The sequence below is a fragment of the Canis lupus genome, chromosome 23 (assembly GCF_003254725.2).
Source record: "Canis lupus dingo isolate Sandy chromosome 23, ASM325472v2, whole genome shotgun sequence".
Lineage (NCBI taxonomy): Eukaryota > Metazoa > Chordata > Mammalia > Carnivora > Canidae > Canis > Canis lupus.
Genome location: NC_064265.1, coordinates 14,972,550 through 14,996,500, shown reverse-complemented (window position 1 = coordinate 14,996,500; position 23,951 = coordinate 14,972,550). Strand labels below are relative to the sequence as shown.

General features: G+C 36.0%; 1 protein-coding gene and 1 long non-coding RNA gene across 25 annotated transcripts in view; one reads left to right on the top strand and one right to left on the bottom strand.

Annotated features, from left to right (window-relative positions):
* The window catches only part of RBMS3 (RNA binding motif single stranded interacting protein 3), a 1,287,947-nt gene that overhangs the window by 824,861 nt on the left and 439,135 nt on the right, over window positions 1-23,951 (top strand). The window lies entirely within an intron of this gene.
* Window positions 1-23,951, bottom strand: part of LOC112668659 (uncharacterized) — a 58,163-nt gene that overhangs the window by 1,496 nt on the left and 32,716 nt on the right. Inside the window, exons 3-6 of one of the 4 annotated variants that reach the window (XR_003141773.3) lie at window positions 14,930-15,061; window positions 14,153-14,278; window positions 9,986-10,106; window positions 6,405-6,565 (exon numbers count right to left, since the gene is read on the bottom strand). This is a non-coding gene — a long non-coding RNA (uncharacterized LOC112668659). Of the gene's footprint in view, window positions 1-6,404; window positions 6,566-9,985; window positions 10,107-14,152; window positions 14,279-14,929; window positions 15,062-23,951 lie in introns of those variants that run through there. The other 3 variants (XR_004808725.2, XR_003141770.3, XR_003141771.2) reach the window with 3 other exon arrangements.

Below are 23,951 nucleotides of genomic sequence, written 5' to 3'. Positions count from 1 at the left end.
AATTTGAACTTCAAATGAACAACAAATACATTTTTAGTATAAGTACACTTAGTATAAGAGTTTTTAGTATAAATGTGCCCCCATATGATTATTATTTATTGTTTTCCTGAAATTTAAATTTAACCTGACAACCTGTTTTTTTATTTCCTAAATTTGGCCACCTAGTCCCAGTATTAGGATGGTACTTTCATTCTAATGATTTAGACCTAATAAAGTAACCACAAGTCAAGGATAGCTACTGTGCACTTGAGATATGCTTAGTCCAAATTGAAATTTGAGTATAAAATATATACCTAGTACTAAAAATAATGTAAAACATTTCATTAACAATTTTAGTATTAACTACATGTTAAAATGATAACGTTTTGGAGAGGTTGGGTTAAACAAAATATATCAAAACTAATCTTACCTCTCTTACAGTTCTTAATGTGGCTGCTAGAAAAATTTTTAAATACATCTGTGGCATGTACTATATTTCCATTGGACAGTACTGACTTTCTAGAGCTAGGGAAATTCTGACGTTTATCTATTTTATCTTGCAGAATATATTTCCAAGGGGCAAATAAATACTATCAGCACAGAAGGCTGAATAAAAGTTGTACAAGATTTATACAAAACAAACTTAGCTAACCTAAACTGAGAAAAATGAGAGTACATCTTTATGTTTGTGGAAGTAGTTTCATTTGATAAACACTTTTGGGAGGATTAGTTCTTCTAGACCAGAGAATGCATATGTATTATGCACAGATTAATATAAAGGGTATATTATGCTTTATTGCTATTTCTCAGCAAAACACTGAAAGTGCTGATTTGTTTGCTATTTCAAAGATACATGTACCATTTCCTAAAGGAGTTCCATCATAGCTCATTGGTATTTAATTCTATTCAGTGAGGTTAAAGAATCTTATGTCACAGACACCTAAATTTGGAAGGAATCACAATGTATTACCTGTTAAGGTCAAGGTTCATATCAAAACTAATATTAACTGTTTCCTCTACCTGTAATGTACTTTCCACAGAGAGGCTCTGGGGACGTTCCTGACTGTGTTCAGGTCTCTGCTCAAATGTCATTTCTTCAAGAGGCCCTACCATGACGGAATTATCTAAAATAACACCCTGTCACTTTCTCACTCTTACTTCACTATATTATTTTTTTTGTGACATTGACATTCTATTTTGTTTTATTCCACCCTTACTTGTATTAAATATTTTAAATTGTTTTAAGTAGCATGCATCTTTTTTTTTTTTTTTTTTTTTTTGGTCTTTGCCACTAGCATAAGGCTTCATGATGCCAGAAGTGCTCACTGTAGTAGCCTCAGAAGCTAGAATAACGTCTAGTTCATAGGTAGGTGTTGTGATCCTATGCCTTTCTGACATTTCTATAGTGTATTTCCTTCTTGTTGTTTCTTGTTACTTAACAATTTATTGGTATCCCAAAGTTTGACTTTTAATTGGTCTTTCTCACTTTGGAAGTCAGCGAAACATAGCTCCTGGATCTCTGCTCATTTACTTCCTCATAGTGGGCTCCTATCCTGAGCCTTGCACCTACTAGATGCTGTGAATACAATGGTAATCTGTATAGCCAGAGCTCCAGCCCTCACCAAGCTTGCATCCCTATGAAAATGCTCACTCATAATGGTTTTAAGCTTCCTTATTGACTGACGTGCCAGAAAATTGAGTTTGTGATGTGTAAATCTGTGTTGACAAAGTTTCTTTGCTATTTTTAGTGGAGTCAATAAAATGTGGGATGCTTGCTTTGTTCCAAGCCCTATTCTCAGCTCTTTATGTATATTAACTCATTTATCCTCACTGTAACATTAGTGCTATTGTTATTCCCATATTTCAGATGAGCAAACTGAGTCAAGGAGAGGCACACAATCAGTACAGGATGGAGCCAGAATCAAACTGAGAGAAGCTACAATCGGGGCTGACAGAATCAGAATTTAAATCCAGAGAGGCTAGCTCCAGAACCTTTTAACAACCTGCAGACTGAAGGCTCATGTAGCGAACTTTGTATATCTACCAAAATATAACTACTGTTGACCTCTTTGCTGAAAGTTTCAAAACCATGAGTTATTTCATCTGGTTTGGGCATGCAGTCAGTTTGGAATGTTCTTTGTCTGCATTTTAGCATAACCCAGTCTTACCCATTTCACAAGACGTGACATGCTATAAAATTAAGGTCCAGTTAGGAAAACATAAGTGCCTCTAGGCAGTACCTACAGAGGGATTACTTGCATAGAGATGGAACAGCCAAGAAGCTAAACACAGCCTAGATGGGCAACCCAGAGGTTAGAATAACAGGCAACTTCTAGCACATTGAGGTCTGTAGGGTTGGAGGGGGCAGGCAGGATTATAGAAAGCTGCTAGCACCTTAGGTCTAGAGGGCACTGAAGGGAGGTAGGGTTACCATAACCTTAAAGCTGGGACTATCCAGTGAAAGCAAGAACCACAAAGGGGCCTTCTGGTGGGAGCTGGGATCAGGAGGAGACAATGTAGGAGAAAGAAATATATTGTCTTTTCTTCTTCAGGCCTTATTCTCTTTCGGTGCCTCATACTGGCTAAGCCTTGTGGAATCTACTTATCACTGGAGCCTGGGAAATGCACTTTCCAAGGATACAGAGCAGATGAATGGTTCTGTAGGCCGACAGATAATTGACCAGCATACATGAGATGTCATATGAATTAATAACTCTCATACCTTTCTGTAGTACCTCTCGTCTTTTGAGGCATTACAGATGTTAGAATAGTGCTAGGTATGTGTAGTCACTACTCATAGCGTCTATTAGGTACAAGTATGGTTGTGTGTACTATTCATATAGTATTTTTAAGCCTCACAAGAGCCTTGAAAAGTAAGCAAAACTATTATCCTCACTTTTGTGATGGAGAAACTGAGGCACAGTAACTTCCCCAACATCGCATAACAAGTGGCAGAACTTGGATTCAAATGTAGGCTGTGGAGCTCCAACGTCCATTCTCTTAACCACTGTGCTCCGCTGCCTCTCAAGATCCTTGCCTAGCTCCCCAAGCATCTGGTGCGGGATACTGCATGTAGCAGGTGCTCATTAAGTACTCACGTGATGAAATAGATTTCCTGATTTTAATATTATCTAGTAGTCACTTAGATTCTTAAACTTTTACAGCCACTTGGGTTTATTTGTTTTTTCAAACTGTTTTTCTCTTTTTTTTTTTTTTCATGTTTCGATAGTCTCATCTCCCCTCGTATGACTGTCCATTTCTATGCCCTTTCATTTCCATTGCTAAATGTTTTTTAGTTTTTTTTTTTTTTTGGAAGGTGATATTTATAGGGTTAAACACTCAGAGATATATTTTTTAGCAACTCCAGTGTTACAGAGGGAAATGATACTGTGATAAAACCATCCCCCATTCTTGGGAACAGAATCAGTTTGATTCCTGGAAAGTCAGCTTTAATTAGGCAGATAATCTTACAACAGTGACTTTTCTATTTATCCATCTACCATTGGCGGCCCATTGTATTTAAGGAGTTTCATTCACATGATCCCCGTTAATGCCCACAGCAACCGTTAAGAGTATTCTGATAAAATTCTCCAGTATCTTTTTTTGTTACCTATTCTTTTTTTTTTTTTTTTCCTATTCTTTTTTAAACTGTTATCATGTCCGGTTCCAACACCCAGGAACTCACACCTTTGTGCCACGCCCAACAGGTGGCAGAAAGAATTTAAACTTGTATATGCCTAGTACAGAACTTATGAAGGTTTCAGGGAAGCTCTATCTTACAGTAGGAAAGCATACAGAGATGAAGGAATCGCAGCTGCTTGTTCTCACAATGCCTAAGCAATGGTGATGCTCCTTTAAAATGCACGTGCTGGACTCTGACTTCACAAAGCATTTGGGACTACAAGATATGAGTGGTTCCCTTTAAATTCTTCAGAATGACCTCCTTTGACCACAGAGAGTAGAAGGAAGTATCTGAAGAATGAATTTCTTTCAGCGAGTGAAACAGTTACAAACACGCATTTCAAATGTTATTAACAAGTACATTTAATTAAGGAATTCATATTCTTCTCTTGCATTCTGCTTTTTCCTGCAGTTGGGTTTCTGTGTATGTATTACAAAGACTGTGACTATAAAAAATATTTTTTAAAAAGGCCACAGTTACCCTGTGAGCACATTTTTATTCTGGCTCTGGCCGCAAGAGCTGAGTTTGACTAGGCTCTATATCAAAATGAAATCCAGAGAGGCATTCCTAAACTTGGACCTTTTGTCCACGTCCACTTCCTGTTGACCGAGTGACAGCCTTTCAGCTGGCCTCTGGTCAAGCTGCTCACACAGAATAGGGAGCAGTGTTCTCAAGGGCAGCAAAATCTTGCAGCTGATTAAAAGTAGCATGAGATGCAACCAAAATGCCAATTCTCTTTCCTTTTTGGGTTTGCTTGAGTCCAAAGGTCAAAAGGAAGACAGAACAGCTCAGCATATTGGTGTGTAATTCCACTCCCACTATGGCTCAATGATACAACATATCCTGATCCTTGTCTCATCATGGAGTTCTTCAATCTTCAATCTTTGTCCCCTAAACACTGGCTTGTGTGAACATGCTATTAGCTGGCAGGGTCCAATTTCAGTATTAGTGGTTACATTTGGTTTCAAGCTCCTCACACTTGTCTATGCTGGGTATGAATCAGGAATCGCTGCCAATTTTCTTTGAGGGCATTTTAGTATCATTATCCCAGTGCTTATGCTATTATCTCTCAAGTGTTGTTTTCCAGCAATTTTCTGCCTCTAAAAAGGGTGGATTAGTTATTTTATCAATGAAATTTGAACATGCAGCATAGCTAACTCTGGACTTGGGATTTTCTTTAGTTCACTACCTGGCTGAGGAAATGCTCATATTTACAGTGAGAAGGCACCTCCAGGATCATCTGGTCCCTTGCTACTCAGAGTATGTTCCACAGAGTGGAGTGGGCATCACCTGGGAGCTTGTTAGAAATACTCAATAATCTTAGTCTTCACCCCAGATCTTTTGGAAGGAATCAACATGTTTCATGTGTATATCGTATGCAACTTAAAGTTTGAAAACAGGTGACCTGGTCCAGATCTTCAACTACAAAGGCATCTTCTAACCAGTCCTGAGAGAGGTTTTCCAGACTCTTTTTAAATACTTTCAGTAATAGCAATGCCACTTTTGCAAGACTGCTTGGACAACTGACTTTGCCTTCTCAAAATTTCCACACTTATTTTTTTTTCTTTAGAGCAAACAGAATATGTCTAAAATGACTTTTCTGATATTTGAAGGTAGCTAACATATTCCCCATCCTATCTCATCCCTTCCTCTCTCCTTCTCTCTCTCTCTCATTCTCTCTTTTATTCTCTCCTAGCTATGTTCTCCCTTTATTCCTCTCTCTTATCTCTGTTCATGCTAGGTAGATTTTTCTACCATACCTCCCCTTGCTGGGTTTCCAAACTTTTCAAGAATAATGATTACTCTTTTACTAATGGACTCTATTTTGAGAGGTTCTTCTTAACATGTGATGTCCAAAATGGAATGTAGTGTATATACATATATACATGTTTTATATATATATATAATATGTGTATAATATTTCTTTAAATGTATTGATAAATATATTTTATGATAAGCATTTGTAGAGAAGTGCAGGGGATTTCTTTGAATTGTAGAACAAAGGAAAGATGTCCCTGCTGACCTGGGAGGATTTAAAGTCTAGGTGATCCAGTGAGTGACATCATTGTCTCTCATACAGTGTCAGTAGGAGAGTAAAAAAGATGGGGAGCAGCTACTTACATGGGAACTCTGCTAAGTAATACCAAAGCTACAATACTAAAAGGCACATTCACGCTCTTTACTTCCATTAATCATACTCCTAACTTGAATGGAAAATAAATTCTGGAGTAAGCATAAAATGCTTATGAAAATTAAAAGTGTAAAATGATCATGAAAATACCATTTAATAATGTCCCTTGAGGTCGGCGATGGTCTAAGTGGTCAGCCTCTTCCCAATTTTTGACATCTGAATCATATGTTACTATGAAACAATGGTTGGTACAAACCTGTCATTTAAATAAGTCCTAAAGTAGGATTTAGAGCATTGTTTTCACATCTAGTGCAATGTGCTCACATGGGTAAATTAAGGGGCAGGCTCAGAGAATACTTGGCCTGAACCCAAATATTTGCAGGGAATCTAGATCTGAAATTTTACCCATCCCAGTTAATACCACCCATGTACCTGGGGGATCAATGTTCAGTGTGGGGACTATCACAATTTCCAGTTAAAAGTCTGCTCTACACTTTTCACATTTTGCATAAACCATTCATCCAGAATGCTAGGCTTTTACCACCTTTCTTAACTGTTGGTTCTTATTTGACAAAGTATCACTCAAAGAAATAACAATTTGTTAACATTATTTCAATTTAATATTAAAACATTGCCTGATTTATAACTAGAACTTCCACATAAAAATTCAGGTATAATTTCCCTGTTACATTTTCTATGTCCTTCTTTTTCTCTTTCTTTCTTTCCTTTTTCTTCAAATGCTCAAGCACTGGTATTTGTCTTCACAGTCATTACTGCAAAGAAGTATAAAGAAATCAGGATAAGTAAGAAATATTTACCATTTCTGAAACTTTCAAAAATGTAAATAAATTTCACAAATATCTTTAAGTGGCATATATGTTACTCTCCTAAAAATTTATAAAAATGTACACCAACAGTAACATGCATTAAGTTGGTCACTTAGACTTACCCTGACCTCAAGGAATATTATCAATGGCATTTTCATAATCATCTTATACTTTTAATTTTCATAAGCATTTTGAGTTCATTCCAGAATTTGTCTTCCATTCAAGTGTTTTGTTTGTTTGTTTGTTAGTTTGTTTGTTTTTTTGATTTAGGGATACAAAACCATCCTATGATAGAGGACCATACTGAAAATGTCTGACAACTTCGGAAAATTACCCTGTAGAAAGAGTTTTGGTGGTACATTAGTCATGTGCCCTCATGTTGTTTCTGAGAAAAAAAAAAAAAAAAAAAAAAAAAGAGAGAGAGAGAGAGAATTTGGCATTAATTTGCTACTCATATTTTAGAATTAATAATGTGAGCTCCTGAGACTTTATTGATTGATTTAAGCCACTTCCTTAGACAAATATATGTGTGCTCTGTTATAGAAAACTCTGAAGCCATATCACGACTTATCCCTGTCTGTTACAAGGATCTAGTCTTCCAAATAATCACTGTTAACTACTGGAAATAACTCAAATGTAAGTTATGTCTGTGTGACTGAAAAGGAATGGAAAGATGTGAAATTTTAGGAAGAAAGGAGGGAAACAGATGACCACCAATTTGCATACATACAATTTTTTATTAACTCACAAATTTAATTTTCTTTGAAAATACAAGAAGCCATGAAAGTGCATTTTATCATTTTAACTGCCTAATTAATGTGAATCCAAAAAAGAACTTTTTGTTATGAAGAGAGCATAAACAGGAGTAAAGGATATATACAGAGTGTAGTATACATCCTATAGACATTTTTTTTTAATTTAAAATACAGCATATGCTGATCCAACTTCAAAATGTTCATATAAGCCATTTTAATGGGAAACATCATGATCACTACATGTGTGGCTGTCTCTCTGAGGTCTAAGGACAAATTCCCTAAATGCATTTCATCAAAAAAAAAAAAGGAAATTAAAGATTGATTGATTGATTTAATATTATGGAGTAAAAGCACAATGACAAATAATATCAGTGTGAAGTTATGAGATTTTGTAAGTAAATGGGATCCATGGTAGTGTTTATAGAATTCCATTAACCCTTCACAAATGCAGATAGGTAATTATTGGGAAAGAAAAGGAAACATCTGAAAAAACCAATACACTACTAGATAGATGGAGGATTGATTTCAGTTACTGACACTCTAGGTAGGGCAGAGGTATGTTTGTTGGAGAGTAAGTAACTTTTTTCAGTCCAACATATTTTATTTGCTTCTGATATTTCCTTACCCTCTGTATAGCTTCCCTTGCCCTATACATTCTTGAAACTTTTTTTCTTTTCTTTCTTTTCTTTCTTTTCTTTTCTTTTCTTTTCTTTTCTTTTCTTTTCTTTTCTTTTCTTTTCTTTTTTTCTTTTCTTTCTTTTCTTTTTTCTTTTCTTTCTTTTTTCTTTCTTTTCTTTCTTTCCTTTCCTTTCCTTTCCTTTCCTTTCCTTTCCTTTCCTTCCTTTCCTTTCCTTTCCTTTCCTTTCTTTTCTTTTCCTATTTTCTTTCCTTTTCTTTTCTATCTCAAAATCCTCCTTTCCTCAGAGTTCATAAATTCCAAGCCAACTCAATTGTGTATCCAGATCCAGTGTCTTTCCCCTTAGGCTATTTGTTCTGCAAACTAAATGCAAGCTCTCAGTCTTTTATAAAATTTATAATAAATGTTTATGTGGAAATTAACCAACACAAATGACTCTGACAAAAGCTAAAACAGTACATCATAATCTTTCCAGAAGAATCAAATAATGTAGACCAAATCCAAAATTGTAAAATTTTCATCCCTAAAGTTGGATGTTTTGAAGTAATAACCACAAAAGAAAATTCACAGTGATAAAATTTGTTATTAACTAAAAAAAAATGTAATTTGCAAAATTTGCATGGAAAATAACAGATCCAGAAAATAATTTCAGTAAAGTTAAAATTAAAATATGTTGATTCTATGCATATAAAATTGATAATGAAAATAATTTGGCTAAACACAGATGATTTTGGAAAGTACTTTATGAAAATTCTTTAATGATATTATATAAACGACTGTATCCATAACCCTGAAGTAAAAATGTCCTCTTGGTCCAAAAATGGAGTCTAGATGGTCAGATCAGAATGTTTTTTGCTCTCCAGAGCTTAATAGTTCACTTTTCCTAGGGTTACTTATATGCTTGTAGAACTCAAAGGTTTAAATTTTGAGAATAAGAAAGAAAGAAAGAAAAGAAAGAAAGAAAGAAAGAAAGAAAGAAAGAAAGAAAGAAAGAAAGAAAGAAAGAAAGAAAGAAAGAAAGAAAATTTATGCCATCATATTGAGGGTGTTGTGTATTTTGTGGCCATTACCTTGTCCCCTCTCTCATTACTCAAAGCCTGGTCTACAAAACAGCAACATCAGCATTGCCTAGGGCTTTCCAGAAATACAAACTCTCAGTCCCAAACCTAATCTGCAGAGTCAGAATCTGCATTTTTAACAAGATCCCTAGGTGATTTTATCCACATTAAATTTTGAGAAGTTCTCAGCTGTTCTAATACTGCCTAAGACAGGCTTCCAGCATGAGATTTCCCCAGATTGTTTTCATTTCAGGTTGTTTCAACTACAGAGTACAACGAGGCTGCCCACCTTTGTGCTTGCACAAAGGAATACGTCTTTTGTTCTTCCTTTATTCTATTTTCCACTTCATTTATGTGGAGACATAAACAAGGTAATTTGAAAAAAACAAAAACAAAAAACAAAACCTTGCGATCTGTTTCAGAGTGGAATTTTGTAGCGAGGATATTTATAGAATAAGAGACACTGATGTTGCACATATCCTCCATAGTGGCTTCTGATGTGTTTGTTGCTAATAAGCACCCTTCCCTTGGTGTTTGGGCATCTCAAGTGTTCTTGCTGAGGCAGCAAGGAAAAGGCAATTTGGTGCTTGTGCAGGATGTTGTCCTGGTAATGAATATGATGCTAATCCTTTACCTCTCTCAGCATTTATCAAATGTGAACACAAACTTGGAGAACAAAAATAGAATTTGGACCACTAGAGTCTGAGCTACACTTGGGGAGCTCATTCGGAGAGCACTGTGAACTGGTTTTGGTCACGTAGCAATTCCTTGGTATCTTCCCTCTTTTTCCATGACTTGTACATTCTTCTGGAGGCCTGGTCACCTAACTATTTTGGTCTTCAATCTGTTTACTTAGTTCCTGGGAATAAGGGAAAGCACCATTCCGAGTTTTAGGAGGCTGGAATTAGCACAGTACCTGCTGATACTGCAGGTAGTCAATAAAATGTTAGTTCTTTCCATCTCTCTCATCCTCTCATTATTGATAATTAGGTGGATGGCTTTGAAGAGTGAGCTCTTTTAGCTTTCATTTTCCTTATCTACAAAATGAGAATTAGACTGAAAGATTGATCTATCTTAGTTACAAATAGTTATATAATTACATAGTTATATAGTCATATAGTTCATACACATCTAGTTCCATGGCTCTATTACTATCCAGGTTCTTTTTAGGACAAAAGTCCCTTGAACTACCAGGATCCAATGGAGATGCTTAGCTGGCACCCTAAGTTGAGGGGAATTGAGTGGATGAGGGTTTAGACTTCCTGCTTCCCAACACTGGAGCCCCTGCATCTATTGTACATACTATGGTTCTTCTTCAAGTTTTAATTGAGAAAAGTTCCTAAGCTCTGAAGAAATAAGTGTGAGACCTGATTCTCTAAGAAATTAAAATAAGTGATAGTACAAAGTACATCAAAATCACTGGCAGGAAGCAATGAAGCATGTATATATGCATGGTCCCTAGTCTTCACTGTACAGTGAGGAAAATCAGAGAAGCACGGATCCCATAAAACATTTTGCATGAATTAAGCCACTGGATAACTATACAAGTTCACTTTCTGAATTTTAGGATTTCTTTTTAAGTTTCATTAAAAAAAAATTCACTACCTCAGAGGCTTCTGGTGATTACTTTACTCTCAGGTGCCTTTTTCTTATTTTGAATTTTTAAATGGCTATGTTTTATCCCAATCAATCATGAAGTCATCACAAGCCAGAAGCATTTAGGCCCATATGGTTGGATTAGATATCCTCTTGTCAGTTTCATTTTAATGCAGTTATTTTTAACTACTATTATATATTAAATATCCCTTTTGGAGTTTATACTTCTGCTCAGTTCTTGCTATGGAGATTAAGAAAATCTGTTTCTAATCTATTCGTTCTGCCAAGCATTAAATGTCCTGTGATTAAAAAGCCTAGCAAGTGTTTACCAAGTGTTTCTTGATCAACATTATGGGTCATTCCTTAAATCACTCCTAAATGTGTTATATTTTCATGTTCATTTTACTAATGGAAATGTAAATGCAAGAGTAATTAAACACCAGGGCTCAAAGTAAGAAATGAGGTCAGGCTAATGTTCTTAGAACTTTGAGTTTAGAGTTTAGCTCCCTCTTTATCCTACTATGTTATGCTTCATCTTCACTTAATATCACCTACTACCTGTAGAGACAGCAAATGTTTCTGAAAGGCATAGTTGTCTTTCTTTTCAGGAGTTTGGGGACAAATGTCATGTTCTAGCAACGTCCTAATACTGCCTTCACCACCAAGTGTGCTCGACTTTGAAACTTAGTCAGTTATCCTTAAACAAGAATTTGGGGTGACTGAGTCACTCTGTGGGTTAAGTTTTGGACTCTTGACTTTGCCAATGGTTATAATTACAGGGTCCTGAGGTGGGGCTCTGCACTCAGTGGGGGAATCTGCTTGTCTCCCTCTCTATCTTTCTCCCCTCACTCTCAAATACATAAGTAAGTAAAAGTAAGTAAGTAAGTAAGTAAGTAAGTAAGTAAGTAAGTAAGTAAGTAAGATATCTGACATTTCTGCAGACAGAAAGGAAAAGCTGGCTGGATACCTGTGCCTCCAGAAGTGGGCGGCTAAGAAATAGTTTTTCTTTCACATTTGCCTTGCTTAAGTGAAACAAGGTCACAAGTTTCAGTCTTTAAAGAAATATTTCATTCTGTAGTTATGTATAAATTTATATTCTCTAATAGAGAAAAACAAAAATATCTTCCTTTTTTTTAAAAAAAGATTTTATTTATTCATGAGACACACACACACACACACAACACACAGAGGGGGAGAGAGAGAGAGAGAGAGAGAGGCAGAGACACAGGCAGAGGGAGAACAGGCTTCATGCAGGGAGCCCGGTGTGGGACTTGATCCTGGGTCTCCAGGATCATACACTGGGCTGAAGGCGGCGCTAAACCACTGAGCCACCCAGGCTGCCCCAAAAATTCTTTCTTATAGACATGTCATAGGTGGGAGACAATCCAAACATGCCGAATGTGAGAAAAGCTTTTCTAGAGATTCTCTGCACCTCAGGTTAGCATGAAGAGATTTAAAATGGCCAATTCAGATTTATAGATTTTGCTGGAATTAGTTTAACCTCCGAGATCATGAAGATTTTTAGCAGTGGGAATTGAGAAGAATTTATTTCAAATCTCCTAGATGGTGACAAATTAATTATACTTTAAATAAGCCTTGATTATCCATCAACCTTTGAGTACAGTTCCACAGCTTTTAGCAGCATAGCTGATATATTATCCATTCATATTATATGTCATCAGACAAACTTGGTGAAGAATTATATCTGTAACTCAGTAATTAGTTAAAAGTTCTTTGATGAGAGAGATTACTGATTAAATGAAAGTATTTGAAGAAAAGAAAGCCCAGCACAGATTGAGAAAATAAAACTCCAGTCAATATGATCATTTATGTTAGCAGCTGGTTTTATGGTAACCACCAAACTAAATATCAAAGATGAATTTTATGCCTATGATGCAAATTAGTGCAACTTATAAGATAATTTACCTAGTGGTTCCTTATTAAGGACATCCCATTGTCAGACAAAGGGGTTCATATGTTTTTGATAACTTCCCATAGGGGTTTTAAGAACAATTCTGAATTAAGGCCATAAAACACATCATCTTTATATAGCAAAGATATTTATGTCAGAGATGATGATGAGTCTATCATGATAGATCTTACAAATGCTACTTAATGATTGTTTTGATCTTGGGCATCTGGGTGGATCTGTTGGTTAAGCATCTGCCTTTGGCTCAGGTCATGATCCCAGGGTCCTAGGATAGAGGCCAATTAGGGCTCCATGCTCAGCACAGGGCTCACTTCTCCCTTTGCCACTTCCTCTACTCATGCTCTCTCTCTGTGCCAGAAAAATAAATAAAATCTTTTTTAAAAAATGATTGTTTTGATCCTGACGATTTGTATGAAATTGTAAATGTATCATTCTATAACCTCATTTGATGAATCATAAGGTCACTTCCATTAAAAGTTTTTCATTATGTGCTGCTGTTAAAATTCTTTGACTATGGTTTAAAAGGAGCTAATTGTCATCTCCAGTGAAGTGAATTTTGCCCTTTGGGTATGCAGTTTTTCTGATTAACTTTTTCTACTCTCTGGAGATCTCTGAAGGTTCAGGATAGTGGAGTTTCCTCAGATCTGGAGTCCTCAGAGCAGGGATGTTGCAAAACCTTGTCCACATCACAGTTCCTTCCACAAACTTGCCCTTGATACTCTGTCATAAGGAATTTGTGAGACCTGTGAATTAGATGTCTATCTAGTTAGGCATTTAAGTATGAGATCAATGGTTGATGTCATTGCTCTCTTTTTATTGCTTATAAATAGCGGTTGAATTACAACTGATCAAGAAGTATTCAGTACAGTGGGTTTGGACTGTATGACTCATGTCATGGGCTGATTTAAAATTCAAGCAAGGATTCTATTAGAGTTATTTCCCTAGAGTTACTAGGAACTTGATCTCTTTCTGGTCTATACATAGTCTGTTGGTTTGATGTGACAGTAACATTTGATATATACATTTGAGAGTAAGTAACAAATAGGTTTCCTAATAGTCTCCAAAGTGTATTAATCTTATACCTTTTTAACATTCATATGAAGCTTTGAATCTTTACAGAATTAGCAAAGCATATGTAGTCCTGCCAAGGAATGACCTCTGAACTTATACAAAAGGGGAAATAAAAAGACCTGGAAAGCTAGTATGGTATAGGTAGTCTCAAATTTCTTTCTGATTTGTTACCTTCCTAAATAGAGAATATCTGATAAAGGCAATGCAAAGAATCTCTTGGTAGACATGCATGGTCCACACATACTCAGGAGGAGCCAAGCCCTCATTTATGGTAGTGCTGAATGATCCTTAAGATTCTTCTTTCCCTTCCTCATCTTGTGCAGCACTTGTTGTATCGGTTTTGTTGCAGTTATGCCTTCTGTTCTGATAGTTACTGATTTGGGGCATATGCTATTGTAACGGTGCCACGATCTCTGTCATATTTCACCACTATACCCTTGCAAGAGCCTAGGAAGACTTGGAAATGTGTCAGAAGAGCTTACCAACCTCATACGTTAGCCGTGCTGCACAGCAGTGCTGCAGAAATGAGCTGAAAATTCCAAGCAGCATATTGAGTGTGTGATTTATTTGTTCTCCAGGCAGGTCAATTAATTATTTCATGGGGACGCCACCCTAAATTGTAAATAGAAAGAGAGAGAAAATGACTTGTCACATTCTGTGGCTGTCTCTCTTACACTTAGGTTGACAAAAGCAGTTTCTCCCCTGAATGTAGGTGATAACCAGAAATGGAAGGGTTGGGCCAGAGCTAAAAGTGTTGGTCAGCGTATCTCAGGGATGCAGTTTGAAATGACTTTTGAGATAGTGTACTAATACTTTCACCACCTGTGGGTTCTTGAAAGAGTATTTGTCCTTGTCAGTTTAGGGGGCTATAACAAAAATACTATAGACTGGGTGCTTTAAACAAGCATTTACTTCTCATGTGTCTGAAAGTTGGTAAACCTGAGATCGGGGTGCAGGCAGATTTGGTGTCCAGGGAGGGCCCTTCTCCTGGTTTGTAGGCAGGTGTCTTCTGGTTATCCTCATGTAGCAGAGAGACCTAGCTCATCTCTTTCTCTTCTTGTAAGGACTCTAATTCCCATCATGGGGCTCCACTCTCATGACCTCATATAAACCAAATTACTTCCCAAAGGCCCTACTTCCTAAAACTATACTGTTGGGAGTTAGGGATTTGACATACGGATTTTAGGGGGACCCAAACATGTTGTCCTTAATACTATTATAAGGTGAGGAAAAGGAAAATAATAATTATTATTTCATACTTACTGTACTATGTGCTTCCTGTCTTGGAAACACAAAGGAATGATAGCTTTCCTAGATTTCCAAATATATTTTTTTCCAGATAGATTTTGATGTGTTATTGTATTAATAAAGAGGAAGGTATTTCTAGATCTTTGGCTGAAGGGAAATGGGATAAGAAGTAAGAAAGATAAAACCAGCACATGGAGAATGTAGCAAAAATGTAGCTTTTCTAGGAAAAACATGAAGCATTTAAGTTATTTATCACTGAATTGCTACTCCATTTATAACCTTTGCAAATAACTTCTCTTTTTCCCAATTTGAAAATATATTTGTATGAGCAGAATGGAGCACTGATGTGTTTTTAGAGTGAAATTTGAAATGGTTTGTTAGGACCCTAATATTGGCCCCAATGTCTTTTTACTAGATGAAATACTCTTTTATTTAGAAAAGAACAATATTTTTATAGAAGGACACTCTAACTTCCAAATCCGCTGCCTTGGCAACAGCCACGTAAAGTCCACAGTTGCTGGCAAATACCATGAACTCCTAAGAAGTTACTCAAACACCTTGAATAAAATTTCTTAGGTAAAGTTGTTTCAAGGAACTCCTGTACCATTTTTACAAGAACCACTTAGGAGCCCTCATGAAAACAAATTCTGCCTCTGACACTATGAGTTTGAGTCCTCTTTCATTTCATCCTCACCTTTTAAGTCATGGCTGACTATTAACACATCAAACTGGCAAGATTTTCGGTCCTTCTGTTGGATGTGTGTCTGCGTGTGTGTGTGTGTGTGTGTGTGTGTGTGTGAGTGTGTGTGTCTGTGAATGCATGTACCCGTTTACAACATTTGATTATCAGAGAGCAGATAATTCCATGATACTTGGGAAACAGTCTGTACCCATCATGTTAACCTAATGTAGATATTTAGCCCTAAATGTAATTCATGATTCATGTTGTTGGGCAGTTTATCACATATCATAGAAAGGTACAATAGACTTACATTGGATTTTACTTGAGGAACATGAATAAAGATAAAAGTGGATCTACAGGTAATCAATTAAATATTGAAGTGTTTATGTTGCAATCATATACAGAAACACATTTACAAATTTTATCAGCCTTTGTACTTGTATTTTCCCATGAAAGACTTGAGGTGACCTACAAAAGCATAGGCTTTGCAATAAATACAATAAACTCGAACTAGAAATAGAAAACCCAGAACACTGACAGAAAGTTGAAGGAAATATATACTGTTTTGAATGCCCAGCTTCCTGGTAACACAAATAAAAAAGGGACACAAAGAAGAAGCATCTTTATACTTATTATAACCAAGGAAGTTCCTCAGGGGAGGCCACAGTTTTTCCTGGCAGAAAATTCTAAAATATATGTCTTAATTTATTTAATAAGAGTTACTTAGAAGCTTGTGAGTTTGAATCTTTCTGGTCCTAAAAACGGTACTATGGGTAGATTTATAATTTCAAATTACAGGCTTTGAATTTTTTCAGTACTAACTTTATAAACACCATCCTATTATAAAGTAGCAAGTGGTTCACTTGGGTTGACTTAGTCCTTGTGGTCAGTAAAGGCACATGCTGTCTGGGAGGCAGGCAGCACTGTCAAGCCAACCTGGATCCATACCCAGCTGTGTATCCTGGGTTATGTTCTGTGACCTCTGTGACTATCAAGATGTGTGTCTATTTGTCTTCTATAAAATAAGAATGCTAAATTTTATGATTATCAAGATTACATGAGAAAATATATTTAAAATAGCTAGGATCATCACAGTACTTTCTCAAACATTGATGCTGAAGATGAATTTTTTTTCATTTTTTTGTGCTTACTTTCCCCTAGTCACAAACTTTTTGATTATATAATAGAGAAATAGGATACATAAATGAGTGGGGGCACCTGGGTGGCCTAGTCCTTTGGATGTCCAGCTCTTGATTTCGACTCAGGTCATGATTTCATGGGTCATGGGATTGAGTCCTGTGTGGAGCTCCCTGTTCAGCAAGGAATCTGCTTGAAGATTCTCTCCTGCTCTTCCCCCACCTGGCATGCACACACTCTCACTCTTGCTCTCAAATAAATAAGTAAATCTTAAAAAAAAATATGTACAGATGAATGAATAGAATAATCACAGAAATTATAACTGAAGTCTGGACTTCTGACTTAGGTGGTTACATTTGGCAGCCAATACCATGGTCATTTGGGACTTAGAAAATGATTTATAATGGATATGTGAGTTTTTCAAAGCTGAGGATTTACCCTTTTGAAAACAAAACATACTACTGTTTCCAAAAAAATAAAATTACCTATTAATAATGAAAATCTTTCTCAGATTGGTTTGTAATCTTTCTTGCCTTTTAAAGGTGAATGTGCCACATAAAAATAACTCTTTTAGCAATTCAGAATATTTAACTTAGTTCTACATTAAAGCAAAGTTAACTCTGTGGCTCTTTGTGGTCCTTAGAATGCTTGTCCTACACAAGTAGCCTCAGCTTCCTGTGCCTTTGGGAGTGTGAGTCATGCTGTTCCTTGTAGCAGCCCTATGGCTTCTTTAGCCCCTTTTCATTTGTTACATCCAATGTGCTCAGGAATTTGAAAATCAGATAACGAAGCTAATTTTATCTGTGAGTAAAATAAGAATAAATAGAATCTGGTCGTCTAGGTATCAAGTACCTGGGTTGGTTTTTACACATGAACTCTCTCTGCCTTGTCTTTAGTTCCTTGGAGTTCCATTTGACTTAATTGCTGGTTTTCACGGTGTTCTGAAAAGGTGAAATGTTATTCTATTTTCTCCAAGAGTTATTAAAGAATGACAAGATATTGGGAGTGCCCCACATGCACAAAGTTCAAAGTCATTAAAATTCTCAAATCCTTGCATATTCAGTTATAGTCACTAAAAGAGAATCAAAGAGTTTTTTCTGTAAGTTTACTTATTCACAAGCAGTGATTGTTTATTCCTTAAAAGAGTTTGAGGGAAAGAAACGTTCATCATCTTCCTTGTAGGGTTGCTCAAAAGCTTAGCAACACTCATCACTCACACATTCTTCTGTCTCACCAAGATGCTGCTTTGTTAGTCTGTCCCTTTCTTTAGGTTTCATTCACAGTGAAAATGAAAGACATTTTAAAACTGCCCCTAAAGGGGTTATATAATAGAAGTTCATTTAAACTATTAAATATCTTTAGGTTTCAGCTTCAATTTACACTAAATCATGCTTACATCTTGCTTTGTCCATAGGACATACTTCCTAGTACATTGTAAAGGGGCTATTTTTATACCCATCCATTCCTTAAAGATAAAGTGATTTGAAACAAGAATAAGTGCTTCCTTTATACAAATTGGAAGGAAGACCTGAATCTTATACACTTTCCCTGGAATGTATGACTACAGAATATTTTCCTTCTTTAATTTGGTCATGTGTCACCTTTATTGAAGCTTGCATTAGGCAGTTAATTTACTTCTTTTCATTTGACTCCTCTGTATAAGCTTCTGTACATCTGTTTGTTAACAATCAATAGTTGCACCTAATCTTTCAGTTGTGTTTGTGATGTATTGAGTTGTATCCAGAATGCTTCCACCAGTTCTCCCCCTAACTAACATTTACTTGTGCTATTAATCTGGAAGCAAGGCTTTATATTCATGATCTTGGTGTAGTTCTGTCCTAGCTTTCCAACATAGATAAAGTAATTATCCATCTTACAGATTAGAAAACCAAGGTTGGATAAGTTAAGTTACTGGCTTTCATTAGCAAGTAGAACTGTGGCCCAGAATTGTACCCTGGCAGGGTGAATTTACCTCTTCATGCCAGTACTCTGAGTGGTGGCACTGATATGTGGCCGTGGGTCTGGGCTGATGCCTGGGAACAAATAACTTCTGTGCATGCCCATAATATTTCTTTTAGAAGGAGTAGAGACCTAGCCTTGGGCTCATTTCCATTTGACATAGGGATCAATTTCTTCACAATCCGTGAGGTTACTCAGACATGTTTCCCTATGCTGCCAAATTGCATTATTACTTTCATGCAAATGCTTGCAACTCATCTTCACTCAATTGCCTGCGCTTGCACATGATCTCAGGGAAATGAGCTGAGAAATACACAGAAAACTGCATAGCCATTGTGTGTCTTTCAGGGACATGAATGTGGCCTAACCAAATTTACTCTCAGCGTCACCTCTAACTGCCTTAGGTGGATGGGCCTAAATTGCACGCTGCTGAGCACTAAATGAATATTAATGAATATAAAATATGGCTCTAAGCACCACTGTATGTGAAAAACTCCCCAAAATGTATTCTAAGCTCAGATCTCTCTCCAAAAGTGCAGTCTCATGTACCCAACTGCCTGTCACTTATTTGAACAAGTAGGTGGTATTCTTTGCCCCATATCAGGAATTAACACCCCCAGTTTTTAAATGGCAAGAGAGATGACAGTTTTCTTCCTGTTAACTACCCTGTTCTAATAAATGTTGAGCCATTTCTAGGTTGGCTGACAGTTGTAAAGTTTGAATAATTCTCCATTCCTCTTATTTTAAAATCCCCTAGGGGCATTTATGTCAATGACTAGCTTCTTTTCTTGCTTATTGTAAAAAGATCAGAGAATCTCTTAAGTAATCTATAAAATACTGTTCACTATCCTTGGTAAAGGTAAAATTTAATAGACCATAAGAGTTTTCAGAAGCAATAAAAATATTTTAAAATGATTTAAGTTTAAGAGAAATAATGCCTCAGTATGTTCATTGGGTGAAAGAAACCTCGGGACAGTATCCCCTCTTTGAATAAGGGAATGTCTCCTGAATGTGGGCAGAGGGGAGAGCCTACCACCTGTGGAGAGGGTAATAAACAGATTGAAAACTGTGTTTTTCCTTGATCTTTGAGAGACTTGTTTGTCGAGTTCTGCATTAGAGGTGAGTGTTACTATTCAAAAATAACCCAAGTCTTGCTGCATGTATTGGGCAACTGTTGACATTTTCTGAACTTGACTGGTGGTAACACCAGAAAATAAAATCTGAAAAAAAGTGGCTAACAAATGCCACAATATTTGAATAGTTTAGATCTTTTTTTTTTTTTTGAAAAATGTTTGGAAAAAACTCACATATGATATAATAATTTTATTTACCAAATAAAAGGTCTGATTTTTTAAAGAAACTGTAAGAATACAATATTCATTATTTTTCAGACTCTAAGTTTTAGAAAAGTAATAATACTCTTTCAAAATAGAAGATATACATAATTATTAAAACAAATGAGTTATAATTATTGAGATGACTTTTTAAAAAGACTTTTTATTCATTTATTCATGAGAGACACACAGAGAGAGAGAGAGACAGAGATATAGGCAGATGGAGAAGCAGGCCCCTCGCAGTGAACCTGTTGCAGGACTCCATCCCTGGACCTGGGATCACACCCTGCGCCGAAGGCAGACACTTAACCACTGAGCCACCCAGGCATCCCAATTATTGAGATAACTTTTAAAGAGATTGGAAAGAGATCAAATAACTTTTATAATAGTAGAAAATGTCAAATAACTGTTCATCAACCTATTGATGTTTCCTTATAGAAACAGCAAATACTTTTTATAAGTAATATATTTTTTTATATATTAAGAGAATTATCAGCTAGTTACAATTGTAGCCCTAATACTTTATACCAAGGAGGAAGAAAAAAAAATCAATGAAATGCATTCTTACACTGTAACTATATATTCCAACCAGATTGTAAAAAGCAAGAGGTTAAAGATCATTAATTCAGTATTATTTTTGGCAGAGCTTAAAATCACATAAAGTAATGGAAAATAGAGAAAGTACTGAAAAGAAAAAGAGAAAAGTAGAGAAACATTAAGATCCTAGGAGATTATTTATTAATACATTAGAAAGTTTTAGAATTTTCTTTCACTAATGAAATAGAATTGGCCCATGCTCTCTTGAAAAATCTGACAAATTTAGTTTTTTAGTAGAAAAACTCCCTTGGATAGTTTTCTTAATCCAGAACTTTCTTTTCTTCTCTCTTTCCCCCCCACCGCCACTTTTTTTGAACCATTTGGAACATAGTAGAAAGATCACTAAGTGAGAGTCCAAGCATCTGACTTGATTACAGCAGTAATTATATTATCTCAGTCATACTCTCTGAGTTTCAGTCATCTGTCTAGAAAACAAAGAGGTTTTCTAATTTTTTTCTGAGGTAAGTTTTCATAATTTTCTGTAAGATTTACAGTGCTCTTGAATGACTAGAAATCTTGCTGAAGAGATTATTTTTATATTAGAAAAAAGGAGGAAAACAGTGTGTATATGTGTGTGTTTGCACATGTCTGTATGTGTTTCATGATAGCCAGTCATGACAAGACAAGGGTTTATATCAATGGTTGGCAAACACTTCCTATAAAGGACCTACTTTGTGGTCTATATTGATGGATATGACTGTATTCCAATAAAGTTGTACTTACAGATACAGGCATTGGGTGGGATTTGACCCATGGCTGTAGTTTGCTGACTTCTGGTTATACACACGGGTGAAGGCTTGTTAACTGATACAACCTTTTGGGTGGGCAATTTTTTTTTAATCTTTTTTTTTTTAATTTATTTTGGGTGGGCAATTTTGATGCCATATCAAGACTTTATGAAAGTGTCCAGCCTTTGACATCGTATTCTCACTTCTGGTAATTTATCCTAAGGGAATATTTAGAAAAATCTATAAAGATATTATCTACAATGATATTTGTTGTAACTTTTCTTTAATGATAGCAACAAAGGGGCAACAAATTAAAAAGCCATTCGGTAGGAAATAATTACGTGTTCATTATAGTTTATTCATACAATGAGATACTACATAATGTAATGATACCATGTGTCTCTATGTACTGACATGATATACTATCCATAATACCTTGTTAGTTGGAAAAGAAAGTATAAAACATTAAGTATGATATGATTCTGGATTTGATGCTATCTTTAAATTTTTTAAAAAATATTTTATTTATTTACTCATGAGAGACACAGAGAGAGAAGTAGAGACACAGGCAGAGGGAGAAGCAGCCTCCATGCCGGGAGCCTGATGTGGAACTCGATCCCGATCCCCTATCCCTGAGCCAAAGGCAGACGTTCAACTGCTGAGCCGCCACCCACGCATCCTGATGCTATCTTTAAATTGTGAGATTAGAAGTAATTTCATTTTCATAATACTCTCTGATATTTTTGTATATATTACGTTACTTTCATGATCAAATAAAAAAGCAAAAATGTTTCAATTTGGAAAAAAATTCATAATACTAAAAAGTTTATGCAGTGACAATGAAGCAGATACTTCCAATAAAACCTTAAAATATTGTGTATCCTTGTAAATTCTCTAATGCCATCAATTAAGTTTTTAAAGGGGAGGTTCAAACTCTCAGAACCTCAAAGAAATAGGCATTGCAGCTCTAGGTTGAAGATATCCATAACTATGCACACTCACTTATAAACTAGTAGATTGCTGTATTTAACATTATAATCTCGGCTTTTCTCAGCTTGTCTGAAAAACTACCACCACCACCAAAAACTTCTTCTTTTCTCCGGACACCATTATGACCATTGCCAATGAAGATATTTTTTTTTCTTTCTTGGAGAAGGATGTATTTCACAAGTTTGTTATATAATGTTGTGAGATAGCTTGTGAATTGAGCTTTTCAGCGATAGAGAGAAGCTTGGAAGGCTCTCTAAATCCCCAGATCTGTGTCCCTCCCTAGTTTTTCTATTTAAATATGAAATTATATTCTCATTATGAACACTTTTATCACTCTATTCTTTCTGTACCAAAATGTCAGTTTTCCTAAGGAAAGCTTTGTTCCATACTTAGCAATAAATTCTCCAGAATAAAACATACTGATTAAAAAACAAAACAAAACAAAACAAAAAACCAGTACCAGCTTTTAGAGAAGGCTTGATTTAGTGCTTAATATTTTACTGGAATTTTTTGGTGACATATACATGTTTATAGAAACTCATTTAATTTCATACCAGTACTACTCGTATCACTCATTGTCACTCATTTTACAAAATTGGATGAGGCACAGAAAGGTGAAATACAATGCCAGAGGGTGTATTGCTAGTACATGGTCGAGTTAGGATTTGAACCTCACTGAATTTGCCATGTCGCCTCCACAGCTGTCTGACACTAAGTTAGAAGATAAGCATGCCCCCCAAATGGTAAAGAGGCAATAAATGAAAAACAATTCACCTTGTACCACTTCTCATGTATATCTCAATCAATCAGTCACTCAAATATTACCTGATGTGCTTACCTTACAAGAAATTGGAATTTTTTTCCAGGACAGGAAGAAAAATTTTTTTGTTTGTTTTTAAAAACTTGAACTAACTTTTTAACAAAATGTGAGTATGCATTTGGGCACAGTAGCACAATGGTGGTGACGTCCAGGTGAATGTTGTTTTGCTAGTCTAGAGTTGCATCAGGCTGGGGTATAGGCAAGACTCCACTTAGGTAACAGGAAATAAATATTTCCTTCACTGGAGTAGACTCTTTCTACCATGGAACTGAGGGTGCCGTAGGACTTTGACACGTGTTTCCTACCTGAATCAGAGATAGTTGATGAGAATAAGTTTACGATTTCTGGGGCACGTGGGTGGTTCAGTTGGTTAAGCATCTGCCTTTAGCTCAGGTCATGATCCCAGGATCCTGGGATTGAGCCCTGTGTTGAGGTCCCTGCTCAGTGGGGAGCCTGCTTCTCCCTCTCCTCTCCCTCTGCCCCCGCACCACCGCCCCCCCCCCACCGCTCGTGCTCTCTCTGTTTCAAATAAATAAATAAAATCTTTCCTAAAAGTTTATAATTTCTGAAGGTGCTGCTTATGTCTAGAAATCTTAGAAAAGATCTTCTAGTAACAGTAAATTGTATTTTGTTTAGATGTCAATACTTTATGGAGTTTTATCTTTATTAGTGCCCTAACCCCTTTAAATTTTGCATAGAATTTGTCCCTTGTCACTTTAAATGCCATTCAGAAAATCACTCAGTTACTGTGGTTAATAATTATTATTTTACTATTTATTAGTGCAATATA